Source organism: Petaurus breviceps, unplaced genomic scaffold (genome assembly GCF_028583685.1).
Source record: "Petaurus breviceps papuanus isolate PSGF00001 unplaced genomic scaffold, PetGlider_PUasm1.0 90418, whole genome shotgun sequence".
Taxonomy (NCBI): Eukaryota; Metazoa; Chordata; class Mammalia; order Diprotodontia; family Petauridae; genus Petaurus; species Petaurus breviceps.
The window spans coordinates 1,279,064-1,294,334 of NW_027187246.1; the positions used below are offsets into that span (position 1 = coordinate 1,279,064).

At 40.3% G+C, this 15,271-nt stretch overlaps 1 pseudogene; it reads right to left on the reverse strand.

Annotated features, from left to right (window-relative positions):
- The window catches only part of LOC138177487 (small ribosomal subunit protein eS25 pseudogene), a 168,191-nt pseudogene that overhangs the window by 35,661 nt on the left and 117,259 nt on the right, over positions 1 to 15,271 (reverse strand).

Here is a 15,271-nt window from a genome sequence, read left to right on the forward strand (position 1 = left end):
CCTTCCTTCCTTCCTTCCTTCCTTCCTTCCTTCCTTCCTTCCTTCCTACCTACCTTCCTTCCTTCCTTCCTTCTCCTTGATTGGCCAACACTTAGCTCAATCACCTAGCAGCTACATGAACAAACTGGGGTGTCATTGAAAAATCATGTCAATTCTTTGTATTATTCTAGCTCTACTCAGTCTCAGAACTACTTGAGAAAGGGAAGTCATTTTGGCTTGACAGATAATAAACAGAGGTCGGGCACGTTTACATGCTTTTCCCAAGGCAATATGGAATGGACCTAGTGAAAGTGGACTAAGACCCAGAAGTTTCCCATCCCTCTTTAGCTTACTAGTTTGATAAAGGACCCCTGATTTACTGCTTCATTTGCAAATCTTGATCAAACATTAACTATGTGGCTAGCACCAGGTGATGCAAAAATGCATCTGGCACAGTTCTTTCCTCTGGGGAGTTTAAACTCTGGCTTTTCCTGTACATTTACCAAGTACTCACCATATACTGAAAATAGAGAAAAAAGGTCTCAAAGCCTCTGATAGTCCTCCCTTACCCTCACATTTTACCACCTCCATTCCAGACATCCCTTCAACAGATAGAGGTACCAAAAATAAAATTCAAAACAAAGAGGCCATAACAATATAGCATTAAGAGCAGTCCTGTTATCATTCCCAGAGAATCCCCAGGCCTTTGGATATACTGTATAGTCCAAGTATTATTTATCTAATTAGAAATATTTATCTTCCATAGGCATCTTCTTTTTTTAAACTGGATGCATGATGTCATGGGTATAAGAAACTTTATCAATATAACTCAGCACCTTTTCTTTGATTTAGACATCTTAGAGTTGGTGGAGCATTGAGAAGTTAAATGTCTTACCCAGGGTCATGTAACCAATGTATGACTTGACCTTGGATCTTCTTGATTTGGGGACTAGCTCCCCATCCACTATACCACACTGCTTTTCCTGCCAAAGACTTGAGTGGCAAAATATATCCAAGTCAGGTTAATACCACAGATTTATCTGAAAACCTTATTAATGAGACATATTAACATACATGTAGGCAGTTAGGTAGCATAATGGATAGAGTGTTGGACTGAGAGTCACTAAGACCTGAGTTCAAATCTGCCTCAAATAATTTGCTAGCTGTGTGACTGAGCAAGTCACTCAACTGCTCTGTGTCATCTCAGTTTTCTTATTTGTAAAATGGGGATAATAAGGGGCGGCCAGGTAGTACAGCTAGTAAGAGCACTGGCTCCAGTGTTGAGAAGACCTGGAGATCGAATCCCGGGCTCAGACACTTAGCACCCACCCAGAAACACCTTGCCGTGTAACCTTGAGCAAGTTACTTAACCCCAATTGCTTAGGGGCGGCCAGGTGGCTCAGCTAGTAAGAGCACCAGCTTCAGTGTCGGGATGACCTGGATCAAATCCAGGCTCGGATACTCAGCACCACACCCAGAAATAATAACTGGCCATGTAACCTTGAGCAAGTTACTTAACCCCAATTGCTTTAAAAAAAATAAATAAAATGGGGATAATAATGGCACCAACCTCATAGGGTTGCTGTAAGGATCAATTTAACCTTTGTACAGCATTTTGTAAATATTAAAGGGTTACATAAATGTACATACAAACAATGAAGACGCAAAGGCTTAAGATTCCAAAAGACAGGGAAGACTACCTTTGAAGCATTAGCAGCTTTTGGGTAGAGTCATATTATGGAGTGGTAGAAGGCAGACTCACCATCATAATTCAGAGAACTTTCGAGATATGGATGTAAAAAGTGACATTATTATACCTCCAACCTCATGGAAGGCTCTTGGGAGGAAATCCTTCTGGAGACTTTAAGGCATCATAAAAATATAAATGATTTGTTTAATTGCTATAATGGAAAGGCATTATGGATAGGATACTAGACTTGGAGTGTTAGGTATACCAACTCAAATATTGCCTCAAATACTCACTAGCTGTGTGACCCTTGACAAGCAACTTAATCTCTTTTTGCTTCTGTTTATTCATCTGGAAAATGGGGATGCTGGAGATGATTACTTGTAAGGGACTTTCCAGCTCTAAAATCTATAATCCATCATCTTATTTAATAGTAATAGTTCATGTAATCATTGATATTGTTAACAATAATGTAGATAATAAACAAGATAAAGAAATTGAGGGAATAAAAAGCACTACACCACCCACGACAGAAGCTTTTCCAAACTTTTTCATCAAATTTCCCATGTCTCCCCCTTTCTCCATCTTCTCAGCTGAGAACTTTGTCTTATATTTCACTGATATACACGGGTTAATTGCTGAGGGCTCCCTCTTGTCCTCAAGTCCTCATCTTATACCACTCAGATGCCTTTTCACATCATCTTCACTTTTGTCTCATATAAAGATGTGGCCCTTCTTGTGAAGGCAAAGCCCTCTGCTTGCACACTGTGATAGTAATGGAACATAAAGATCCCCCTGTATTGGCTTGGCTTTCAAATTGATTGTGTTACTTAGCAAGGCCACAAGATACATTGCCAGTCCCTTCATTAATTCATCATCTGTCTGTAGAACAGTCCTAGAACCCCTGAAAACATTAGCAAAACCCTCTCCCAGGATTGCTGTAAACATACAACAAGAAAATCCTTCTTCAGGGCTTCTGAACCAACAGAAAGGTTCCCAGACCCCTGCAACAACAGCACTGCCCTTCACCAGTGGACAGTATTCACTCTGTCTGCAGGACAGTCTCCAGACCCCTGCAACAACAGCACTGTCCTTCACCAGTGGACAGTATTCACTCTCTGTCTGCAGGACAATCTCGGGAGCTCTTAGACAACAGCCAGGTTCCAGGACTTCTTCAACAAAAGGACTTTCTTTCACCAGTGGACAAATCTGGCAAAACAACATCAAAACAGACAGACAAAGTACCAGCAAAACAGCCATGTCTCCTCAGTCCTTGGCAGCTCAGGGGGCAGGTCTCAAAAGTCCAGGGCAATTCAAAGTGGCCCCCAGCAATTCTCTCAGTCTCTCTCTGCCTCCATGAGGTGCTGCTTCCAAAAAGTTCTTCTGCCTCTCTCTTGTCTCTCCAAATCTACGTCACCAGCTCCTCCCAGTTCAGGACTTTCTTTTCACATCAACAAGTCCATCCCACAGGTGGGATTAACAAGCTCTGGGTTTTAACACAATCAATTTGAAAGCCAAGCCAATACAGGGGGATCTTTATGTTCCATTACTATCACACACACATGATTCCACTTCATCCCATCTTGCCAAGAACAACCCCTCTATCATCCCTCTGTTCTCACTAATTTTCAATCACTCCCTATCTACTGGCTGTTTTCCTACTATTTACAAATTTGCCCATTCACGCCCCCCCCCCCACACACACATCCTCAAAAGATCTCCACTTGATTCATCTGTCCTTGCTAGGTATCTATTGCTCTTTATGTCTCCTCCCTTTCCCTAAACCAAGAAGGACATCTACTTCTTCCTCTTCCTTGCCTCTCATTCCCTTTTTAACCCTCTACAGCCTGACTTCCTATTTCATCACTGTACTAAACCAGAATCTCCAAAATTATAAAGAATCTCTTAATAGTAAAATTTAATGGACTTTTATAAACTCTCATCCTTCCAGACCTCTCTATAGTCTTTGATGCTGTAGTTTTTTGTGATACTACTACTCTTTCCTGGTTTTCCTCCTAGCTCTCTGGTCACTCACTTCTTTTCCATCTCTTTTGCTCAGTCTTCATCTAGGCCACTAAACTGAGGGTCCCCAAGGCTCTGTTCTGGACCCTTTTCTCTTTTCTCTCTATACTATTTCACATGGTGACTTCATCAGATGCCATGGATTCTGTTCTCTTTTTGGGGGGGAAGGGGAAGGTAAGGCAATTGGGGTTAAGTGACTTGCCCAAGATCACACAGCTAGTAAGGGTTTCAAGTGTCTGAGACTGGATTTGAACTCAGATCCTCCTGACTTCAGGGCCGGTGATCTATTCACTGTGCCACCTAGCTGTCCCAACATGAATTCTGTTCTATCATTTCCATGAAGTTGATTCTCAGATTTATTTATCCAGTTCTAACCTCTCTCCTGACTTCCATTCTTTTATCTCCACACTGCTATTAAACATCTCAGACCAGATATTCTGTACACATCTTGTTTAATTATTATAATGGAAAGGCATTATGGTGCAGTGGCTTATGAGACACTAGGCTTAGAATGTTAGGTAATGTCCAAGATGGAATTCATTATCTTTTCCCTCAAACTTTTGCTTTTCCCTAACTTCTCTATCACTATTATGGGTACAAAATTCTCCCAGACACTCAGGTTCACAAACCAGTTATTATTCTCAGCTTTTTTATTCTGTCATACGCTTTCCCCACCAATCAAATATGTTTCTAATTTTTATTGATTCTAAATTCGAGGCATCTCTTGCACACGAACATCCTTCTCCCTTCTGACACTTCTATAACCCTGGTAATAACTCTCTGGTGGTTCCTTCTACCTCAAGTCTCTCCCCACTCCAGTCCATCCTCCTTTTGACAGTACAACTGTCAAAACGATCTTCCTAAAACATAGGTCTGTCTATGTCACATGACCTTCCTCCCAATTCAATAATTTTCAGTGACTCCCTATTACTTCTAGGATCAAATATAAAAACCTTTGTTTGGTTTTTAAAATCCTTCATAACCTGGTTCCTTCCTACCTTTCCCATGGTCTTATATCTCACTCACTTCTATGTACTTTAAGATCCAGTGACAGTGTCCCCCTTACTATTCCTCACGCAGAACACTTTATCTCAAAACATGGTGCACTTTTACTGATGGTGAAGTACTCAGCCCCTGTGTGGGATTCTCACCCTTCTCTTCTCTCTCCTCATTTTCCTGGCTTTTTTCATGTCCCAGCTAAAACCTACCTTCTTTCAGAAGCCTTCACTGATGCAGGGGTGGGCAACCTGTGGCCAGGCTTTTGACTGAGTCCAAGATTTTTTTAGAACAACTTAATTTATTAGGGGGATTTGTTCTGTGAAGTTTGGATTCAGTCAAAGGGCTGCACTTGAGGACCTAGAGGGCCACATGTGGCCTCGAGGCTGCAGTTCCCCACTCCTGTTCCCTCTGAAATTACCCTCAGGGTATTCGGTATCTATCTTGTTAGGACACATTTGTTTGCATGTTGGCCCCATCATATCACCATTTAGACTGAGAGCTCTTTGAGTACAGGGACTATTATTTTGTTTTGTTTTTCATTTGCTTTGCCTTCCCTTGTATTCTCAGGGCTTATTATTGTGCCCAGCACATAACAGTCAATTAATGTATGCTTCTTCTTTACTTGACTTGGTTCTAGAAATTAGACCAAAAATAGCTGGAAGGTGCTGAGACAGGTTCCAGTTTCCTACTTGGAATTTCAGTGAGAACTATCCTAATATGACACTAAGGAGGTTTCAACTGGAGGTATGATAGCTTCTTGTCAGCAGTATTATTGCACTTAGCACAGTACATAGTAGGCGCTTACTAAACACTTATTGGTTGACTGATTGCAGACTGGATTCCAATTGAGGTCTGAGCCAAATTACATGACCTTTGAAGTCCTTACTGACCTTAGATTCTTTAAATTTGCAAGTCAGCCAGAATGAGTACATAGCCACATGGGTGACTAATTCCTGTCTTGAGTTGATCTGGATATTCACTGACCAAATTTGTTTTGACCAAACCTCTTGCAATTAAGGGCTCCATGTAGACAGTCTGTCTCTCCTAAAGTTTATTAGCATTGTCCTTTCAATCCCGGAATTTTCTCTTCCTATATCTTCCTTATTTCTTACTTCCCAGCTAAAGTTATGTCCTCTTTTTTTTCTCTTCTCTTTTTAAATTTATTTTTCCTCCCCCCCCCATTTTGTCATACAGCATGTTGAAATGTTGTGCTAGTCCTAGGGAAAAATAAATACACATAATTACAAGGAGACTGCAGTGAATTTACTATCGGCTGCAGCAGAGTTAAGAGTACTCATCCTCCTGAGATTTCAGAGCAGGCTGCATTCCTGCTGGAACAGGTGGCCATATGGGTTATTGGCATGACATTAGCTAGAGATAACGGTGCCATTAATGCATGTCAGCCCCATGCCAGACAGGTCTAATCTGAGGGGGCTCAGCAGCCCCGGGCAAACTGGAATACATTCAATATTCACAGCCCCCAGTTACTTTCCTGCAGAAACAGGCCATATTAGCCAAGGTTTGGTTTTAAATCACACATCAGGCAGCCACTATGATGCTGGATTTCCCTGAGCTAAAGCCTTTTCAGTGTTCCACCTTACAGTGTTAGCATTGCAAGGTGATTTTTTAAAAAGTAAAATCTATAAGGCACTGTTGAAGGTCTGGCTTTAATGACTTGGGGGAGATAATAATGACAGGATGGTAAGAACAATCTCACACTTGATTTTCAATAGCTTCTGGGGATTTATTTTAACATCACTAAAGAGAAAAGACAGGATGGGTAGAGAAGACGTTTGGTTAATATGGACAAGAAAACAGTCCAAGTAACTTAGGCAGCAATTTCAATATGTAAATGGTACTTCTCACACAAAGCTGTTCCTTGCAAAACCCCAAATTTATTCAGTTTTCCCAATGTCTTTTGAAGAATCAAATCAAGGCTGGTGTCAGAAGAGTGGGGTACAGCAGGGATGTCAGGCAGAGAGTGTTGTAGGTGATACCTCACAACATGGGGTAAAGGAGGAGAGGCCACTGTGGGAGTATTTGCTAAGAGGGACAGCTGATTGTACTGGCATTTCCATTGGCCTTTCTTAAGGGCAACGAGGGCAAGGAAAGTTGTTGGATTATAGGTGGTTTGATAGAAATGTGAGACTGGCTGTGATTTAGTAATACAGATTTGATAAACAGAGAGTGTATGCATAATAGTGAAAAGGTTATTTATTAAGAGAGGGTTGAATGTAAAACAAAACCAGGACAGAACAGGGAACATAGGAGTAATGGCACCAATTAGTCTTGGGTTTTCTTCCTTAAAATAGTGCAAAGAATACTGGCTTTGGAATCAGAAGCCTTGCTAGAAAATCCTCTCACTGCTACTGTGTGACCTTGAGTAAGTCACTTCCCTCTCTGGGGCTCAGTTTCCTCATCTATAAAACAAGGGGGTCAGATTAGATCAAGAGATTATAGCTTTAAACCTAAATGGGACCATAGATGTTATTAGGTTCAAGTCTACTCATTTTACAGATGAGAAAACCGAAGCTCATAGAGGGATCTAAGCATAAAAACCCTATGATCTCTTGTGTATTCATTGCAGTATCTGTGAGGTATTCAAGGGTGCCCATGCCTGGGCATGTTTTTTGTGCTGCTCTAATTACCTCCAAGCTGTAAAGCCATAAAATGAGGTCACAAAATCAGCGCCAGCCAATTGTTGTTTATCCAAAATGGAACAGCTAAGCTAGAGTTCCCATCTCCAGATCAAGGTCTAGCTTGCTTCCATAGCACTGGCAAACTGTAAGTTGGGTAACAACATTTGCCACGGGAAGATGTACTGTCACCAAGGGTACTACAGGTGGAAGCTGTTTGTGAACTAGGATCATGAATACTGGGATACATGGATTCCTGGAATACATGTTGAAGACTGCCAAAAAAATCTCATCAGACCCAGAGGACTAACCAGAAAGGCCACAATCAAAATGGATTCAGAATTCTAAAATGAGGTGAGAAGTCTAGAATTAGAGAACATAATCAGTATATAACATGAAAGGTGAGGTAGCATACCAAAGTCAGTATTTTATCATATATGAGCTGCTAACTTCCAGAGCCTCAGTTTCTTCATCTGTAAAATGGGTATAATAATATTCATATGACCACTTTATAGGGTTGTTAGAAGGAAAGCGCTTTACAAAGCTTTAAGTGCTATATAAATATGAATTATTATTATTGTCAACGGATCACCAGTCATACATTTATTGAACACCTCCTGTATGTCCAGGTTCCTCTGCATCCAGGGCCATCTCCCATCATCCTGATATATATCTTGTGCCTGGACCCAGATGGCTCTGGAAGAAAAAGTGAGGCTGGTGACTTTGCATAACCCTCCCTTACTTAAATCCAATTTACTTGCATGTAATGGCATCACTTCCATGATGGCATGATCCTGTCCATGAACAAAGGACAAACACCAGCATTGATAACAACAACAATCGTGTGTCCAACATACTAAATACTTGCTGTGTTCCCATGTGCCAGAAATTCTGGAAGACATTAAAAATCTATATCACAGCCCTGCCTTCAGGATTTTAAAATCTAGTCAAAGAGAAAACTAACATATAAAAAACAATTATGGAAAAAAAAATTCAGGAGAATATATTTCTCAATTTATATGGTAAAATACAACAGGAGGTCAGTGAAACAATGGCCAGTGAGCATTGGGGTAGCTGGGAAGTCTTTGTTGGAAAAGATGTAGCATTATTCTCTTGGCCTTGTGAGGATACTGAGTGATCAGTCTGACAGGAATTGAACGAGTTGATCCTGAATTTGCTCCAGGAACAAAAACCAGCTTATGTCAAGGTGCATAAGGAAGTTCTAAAGCTATTTGGGTGTGGAGGAGAGAAAAATCTCACCTGCAGACATAGGGTAGAAGAACCACATGTTAGGTAGACTCCCAGCTAACAGAGCACCAGCAACTCTGCAGCTGTGGCCACTGCTGTCACAAGGGGAAAGACACATTTCCTTCAAGGTGAACATAGATTTTCCCATGTCCCAGTAGTTCTACAGTCTGGAAGCAGGTGGCATCTGCCTGCCAGGCCATTCATTAACTTAGCTAGTTCTTTGCTGAGTGCAAACTGGAGGGAAAGGTTGTAAGGCATGACACAAGGTAGTCATTTATTATCTTCCTGCCAGACCTTCAAGGAAAAATGCATACTTTCCCTGGGACCCTAGGTTCTCCTTTTGGTTTCTATTCAATGTGCATTTTAAGGACCTATTTTGATATAAACAATCACTTGAAACTGAATTGAATAGATCTAGAGAAAAATAACAGCTCCAAAGAATTTGACTACTTTGTATTAAATTTCTTCATGGAGGCCTCTGGCCTTTTAAAAAGCTGAATTCTCTAAGTAGACCTCCCTAATGCAATTTCAGGAGCCCCAGGAAAGAATGCCCACCTTGTTTGGCCACTAAAATTACCTCCAGCTGCTCCGGATGCCATAAATCCTTCTAATCAGGGGATTGGAGAAGGGAAGGAAAGCCTTTTCCTCAACATTACAGATAAGGTTTCAAATGCCATTGGGGCTAGGAAAAAGAAGTTGAAGTTATTCATACTAAGGTCTAAAATTATATTAGAGATCTAGTCCTGTGGCCTCAGAAGGCCACATGTGGCCCTGAGGCCACAAGTTCCCCACTCCTGATCTAGTCCAACCCCTTCATTTTATAGATGAAGAACTGAAGGCCAGAGGAGTTGTAATTTGCCAGAGGTCACACAGGGAAGAAGTCATAGAACTGAAATTCATATCCTATTCTCTGACTGAACCCAGCACAAATCCCACTGTAACAACCCTGCCTCTGAATGAGGTCCCTTCTCGATCTAGGACTATAATCCTTTAATCTAATGAAATACACACAAAATGGAGGCTTGAAGACAAAGCAACCTTTCTGTACTTGATAATTTGGCTGAGGGCCTGCTGGCAATTTGGATTCAATTAAATAAACCTTCATTCATTTGTTCCTTCTTTCATTACTCCAATCATCCATTATCTTAAGATTTTAAATAATGTTCAGTCCTTTGGCTGCCACTCTCAGCCCTTCTTCTAGGGACACAATGTCATTCCTTAGGATAGTAGGATAGTTCAGAGGACTTTGTGGCCAAGGGTCACCAAAGAAGTGTTATAACAGCCAGGGCAAGTTTTGGACATCTTCAGTTAAGTTTGGTGCCTAAACCTATGGTTCTAGTCTTGTGGCTTACTGCTAAAGTTCAGGATTCCCAGTATGGCATGGAGTGGAGTAGGTGACTCATGAAATGAGTAAAGCTGATGGTGTGGGACCTTTCTCTGATTCACTGGCTGCCCTTGCTATTGTTCATAGCTGGTGAACTCTCACCTTTTCATTGGCTTTGAGCAAAGCAGGACAGCAATGGATCAGGGTAGGCTGCAACTGCTATTTCTCATATGCCCCTTCTTTGTTCCAGTAACTGAGGGAGGCAGGTACCAGCTATGCTTCACTCTACTCCACATTCCCCTGCCTTCTTCTTAGGCTCATCACCAGCTTTGCCATATGGACTAGAAAGCATTCCCTGGAGGTTTTAACCCTTTCATCTCTAGTGTTCTAGTGCTTTGGTATCCTGAACTAGTTTGTTTTGAGTTTTAGCTAAAGTTTCACTTACTGTCAGAAGTCTTTCCCACTCCTCTTTAATCTTAATCCCTCTGAGGCTAACCCCAATTTATACTCTATGTAACTTGTTTGTACACAGTTATTTGCACATAGCCTCTCCTATTAAATTGTGAGCCCCTTGAAAGAAATTTTTTTTGTATCCTAAGCAGATAGAATAGTGTCTAAGACATAGTGGGTGCTAAATAAATGCTAGTTGACTGAATGACCATGGCAACCCTTGCCAAAGGAAAATATAAAATGGTCCTCATTCTTGTTCCATTCTGCTTCTTCAATGACAATAACAGCATAGTGGAAAGGAACAATATGGCAATATATTGCTTTCTGGAGTTTCAACTAAATCCTATCAATGTTGATTATCTTGCTGTAAATGAAATCAGAACACAAAGGAAAACTATAGCTAAGGGAAAGGATTGCCCACAGGTTGTTCATGGAGGAGTAAACAAAAGAATTGGTGAAGTGGGTTGTTGTATGAATCCAAAGGCAAAAGAGAATATCATTCCATAGGATACTTAGTTATCTCTTAATCCAGTATTGGTCACTTCTGCAGTGACAATGAGGTGCATGTGTGTGTGTGTGTGTGTGTGTGTGTGTGTATAGTTGGACCAATGAAATCACACATGATGTCTTGACTTGTGAGTGAATTAGATTTAAGTGAGGTAGAGTTGTCCAAAGTCGTCAGCCTCACTGTTTCTTCCAGGGTCATTGAAGTCCAGTGGAAGGATGAAAATCAAGATGACTGGTGATGGACTGGGATGCACTGGGTGACTTTGGTATCTTCAATGTCTGACCAAGCTTTAAGCACTCCGCAGTGCCTGCTTCACTCTCCTTCATGGCTGTTGGAAGAAATTGTTCTCATTCACCTAATCTGCCAGGGGAAGTCTTCATTTGCTTAAAGTAGCTATGCTATACTACACTGTACTATACCATACTATACTATACTATACTGTACTATAGTGTACTGTACTGTACTATACTATACTATACTATATATACTATATTACACAATACTATACTATACTATGCTATGCTATACTATGATCATATGTATGTATGTCCATGCATATATGTATACCGCACAAATACTATGGATATGTGCTTCTAGTCAAGTTGCAATTTGCTTTCATTGTAGGCAGGTAGGAGGGGCAGCAGATGGAACACTTAGTCTGGAGTCAGCAAGTTTTGTTCAGTTGTTTTCACTCATGTCTGACTCCATTTGGGGTTTTCTTGGCAAAGATACTGGAATGGTTTGTCATTTCCTTCTCCAGCTTATTTGACAGATGAGGCAAATAGGGCTAAGTGATTTGCTCAAAGTCACAGTTACTAAATGTCTGAGACTGGATTTGAACTCAGGAAGATAAATACTATTGGCTCCATGCCCAGGACTCTATCCACTTAATCACCTACTTACCCAGAACCAGGAAGACCTGAGTTCAAATCCAGCTTTCAATGCTCATTACTTGTAGAACCTTCAGCAAGTCACTTAACCTCTGTTTGCCTCATTTTCTCCATTCGCAAAATGTGGATAATGGCATCTACCTTCTAAGGTTGTTTTGAGGACCAAACAATAAAATTTACAAAGCACTTAGCATAATGCCAAGTTCATTATAGATACTATATAAATGCTAATTATTGTTATTACTATTGTTGTTGTTATAGCAGTGAACTGCTATACACTATTGGGATCCTGGGATTGCATTTTTTCCTACCATACTGTCACCTCCTGATTTCTATGCCAAGTTCCTCCCTACTGGGCCTTAGCTGCTTCCATATGCTGATTCCTCACTGAATTATAACTTCTATGAAGCCTTTTGCATTTATTTCATGGCTTCATGATCTTCATATCTCCCCAGACCAGAAGTTAGAAAAACCTCTAAACATTCCTGCCTTTTTACAGAATCACAGAATTTTAGAAAAGGAAGAGACCTCAGCAGCTACCAAATTCAGCCCATGAAACAAATTCCAGCTATAACATGCTTGACAAGTGGTTGTCTTGTCTTTACTGGAAGTCCTCCAAAAAGAAGGAGCCCCACCTCTTGAGGTAGCCCATTTCATTTCTGGATACTGGAATTGTTAGGAAATTGTTCATTGCATCAAACCTAATTGGCCTCTTTGTAGCTTCCAATCATTCTTCCTAGTTCTGTCTTCTGGGGCCAAATAGAACAAATTCAGTTCCTCTTTCACAAGACAGACCTTTACACACTTAAAGATGGCTCTCATCCCCTTTCCCCTCTTAAACCCCCAGCTCTTCTTTTCTGCAAACTAAACATACTCCTTCATATCATGTATTCACATATCATGTATTCCTGGCCCTTTACCGTCATAGTTCCCTTGATTTGGACACTCTCCAGTTTTTAAATGTCTTTTGAATGCAATGCTCTGGATAAGGTCTGATAAAAGCAGATTACAGTTGGGACTCTCACTTGCCTATTCCTGGAATGCTCCTCTTAATGCAGACCAATATTACATTAGCTTTTTTGGCTGCCACATCATACTGCTGACTCATATTGAGCTTTCAGTCCACTAAAATCTCCATATCTCTTTCAGAACAAATGTTGTCTAACCATAACTCCATTTTATCTTTGTAGGAATGTTTTCTTTATATCAAAGTTCATAAACACACATTGATTTCTGTTGAATTTCATCTTAGATTCAGTCTAATAGCTGATCAAGATCCTTTTGGATCCTGACTCTGTCCATCATATGCAGATTTGATAAGCATACCATCTCTGCCTTATCCATGAATAAAAATGTTAAACAGTAAAAGGCCAAGCACAAATCCCTGGGATATCCCACTGGAGACCTACTGCCAAGTTGACATTGAACCATTACCAACTGCTCTTTGAGCCCAGTTGTCTAAACACTTCTGATTCTACTTGACTGTATTATCATCTAACCCTCATCCCTCTATATTCTCAGAGTTCTTCTGGATATGTGAATACTTTATCCAAGTCTTTGCTAAGATCTAGGTAAATTATAGGAATAGAAGTTCTTCCTTCTACTGTTTTATTCATCCTATCAAAAAAAGAAATTAGGTTAGCCTGGAATGACTCATTCTGGATGAAGCCATTCTAGCTATGTGTAATCACTGCTTCCCTGTCTAGATATTAAAAAAAAAATCTTTTAAATGATCCATTCCAAAAATCTAGGATTTTCAAATTCTGTTGTTCTTTCCCCCCTTTATCCTTGAAAATCAGGCCTTCTCCAATCATGTGGTACACTGCCCATTTCCCATGATTTTTCAAATATCACTGAGAATAACTCAGAGATCATATATTCTAATTCTTTTGGGATTCCGATGTATCACCTCTGGACCATGTGACTTGAATTCCTGAAGGATTTGCTTAAAGTACTCTCTTACAAATTCCTTACTTTTCTTGAAGGATCAACACATGATTAGTAAATTTTTTGTTCTGTCATTTCTAGTCCAAAGGATAGTCTCTTTAGTAGCTGGCATTTGATGATTATAATGTCCCATGCTATTGTTAAGTAATCTTCTTTAGGTGACACAGTGATTGATGGTGCTGGGTCTGGAGTCAGGAAGGCATGAGTTCAAATTTGGATTCAGGCACTAAATAGCTTTATGTCCTTGGGTGAGTCATTTAACATCTGTTTGTTCAGTTGTAAAAGGGAATAGTAATTTACACCCCAGGGTTCTTGTAAGGACCAAATAACTTAATATTTGTAAAGCATTTAGCATAGTGCCTGCCACATAGATACTATAAAAATATTTATTGTTGTTATAATTATTCTTGAACCTGAACCTGAAACTCCAGATCAGCCTGAATCAGGGCTCTCCTAGAATGGTCACCATGTTCTGTTAGTTATTAAATATGTTCTGTTTGTCCCACATTGAAAATCTAGGAGTAATAAATATATGGGATATGTGTGTGTACACATACATGCATATGCGTGTATATATGAACACATACATGTATGTATATATGTGTGCATACATACATATATATTTACCATGTGTCAAGGCACTGTGTTAAGCACTAGAGATGAAAATTTTAAAAATACAACAACAACAAAACAGTGCTTTCATTTTGATAGGGGATGACAACACCTATAAGGAAGTAGTAGTTATGGAGGGATGTTTTAGACTGGGATCTCACAGGGATGGCAAGTGGAGCCATAGAGCAACTGATTAAAATGTTAATTCCATGAATAGCAAAGTTGATTGATTATAGCTCCAGGAACTAGAGGTGAAAAAGGATGGGAGTGGTGGGGGAGGTGGGAAGTGAGGAGTGAGGATGGTCACATTTAAGTTTGATGTGGAGAAACAAAACTTCCTAACAATTAGGGCTTCATTGGAGTATTTTGAGAGGTAGGGCAGCTAGGGGCACAGTGGAAAGAACACTGGTCTTGGAATCAGGAAGACTCATTTTCATGAGTTCAAATTCACCCTCAGACATTGACTAGTTATGTGACCCTGGGTAAGTAACTTAACCTTGTTTTCCTCATTTTCCTCATCTGTGAAATGAAATAGAGAAGGAAATGGCAAACCACTCCAGTATCTTTACCAAGAAAACTCCGAATGGGGTCACAAAGGGTCAAGCATGACTGAAATGACTGAACAACAAAATTTTGAGAGGCAGTAGATTTTTCCTTATTGGAGGTAAGAATGCAAAAGCTAGATGGCCACTTGCCCATTATAGAGGGGACTCTTGAAATTATGGTTTGGATTAGGCTCCTTTCAGTTTGAAATTCTGTGCCTCTGTAAGCCACTATTGCTAGATGAGCTGGGATACCTTACTATCCAACTCATTCCTTGGCAAGGTGTCTGAGATTTCATGAGGAACAATGGAAATAGATAATATTAAATGACAATTTGGCTGACAAGCAAATGGGGTCAGGAGAACTAGCACCAGACACTCCATGGGAGGGTGGAAGGCAATCATCAAAGATGATGTGAGAGGCATG